The following is a 611-nucleotide window of genomic DNA, read 5'->3' as shown; positions in this document are numbered from 1 at the left end:
AAAGAGCTTGAGACAACACCCAGTTAAACAGCAATAGCTGCAACAGGGACACAGCGAATCGCTACCAGTAATTTCACAGTGTGAGACTTTACAATGCATGGCTTTATTAACGCTCCCAGCGTGAGCCATCTGTTTATGTTAAGGTACTTACACCCCATCCTCCAAGCAATCTGAAACTCCAGTCTTTTGCGCTCATTTATTTTCCACATGCATTTTTTCATTACTGTGACTTCCGGTATCTCTGTAAATTGAGACCAAAAGAGCGTTTCAGTTCAAGTCTGCTACTTCTCCCGGTTTATAATTCCTCTGTTCCCTTTTGGCCAAAACCTGGCAGGAGAGAGACTCGAACATGATGAATTCTTTCCTTTAAGGAAGGGCAGTGGTTGAGTCCTGCGTTTTCCCAGTAATATCCAGCGAAGGCTTTTGTTTTATTTAATCGCCGGCAATAACCTCAGTCCCACTTTGCTTGGGCTTTAAAGACTGCCTCTGGGACGCAGCGATTTCCCTTCTCTGTTTTGCTCGGTTGCTCGTCCGGACTTTTTAAGACCGGTCACCCCGAGCGGCGGGGATGGCGGCGGCGCAGCCGGGGCCACGGCAGGGACCGGACCTGC

Source organism: Fulmarus glacialis, unplaced genomic scaffold (assembly GCF_000690835.1).
Source record: "Fulmarus glacialis isolate BGI_N327 unplaced genomic scaffold, ASM69083v1 scaffold44984, whole genome shotgun sequence".
Classification (NCBI taxonomy): domain Eukaryota; kingdom Metazoa; phylum Chordata; class Aves; order Procellariiformes; family Procellariidae; genus Fulmarus; species Fulmarus glacialis.
The sequence above is the reverse complement of the archived record's forward strand: the minus strand, read 5'-3'. Positions refer to the sequence as shown.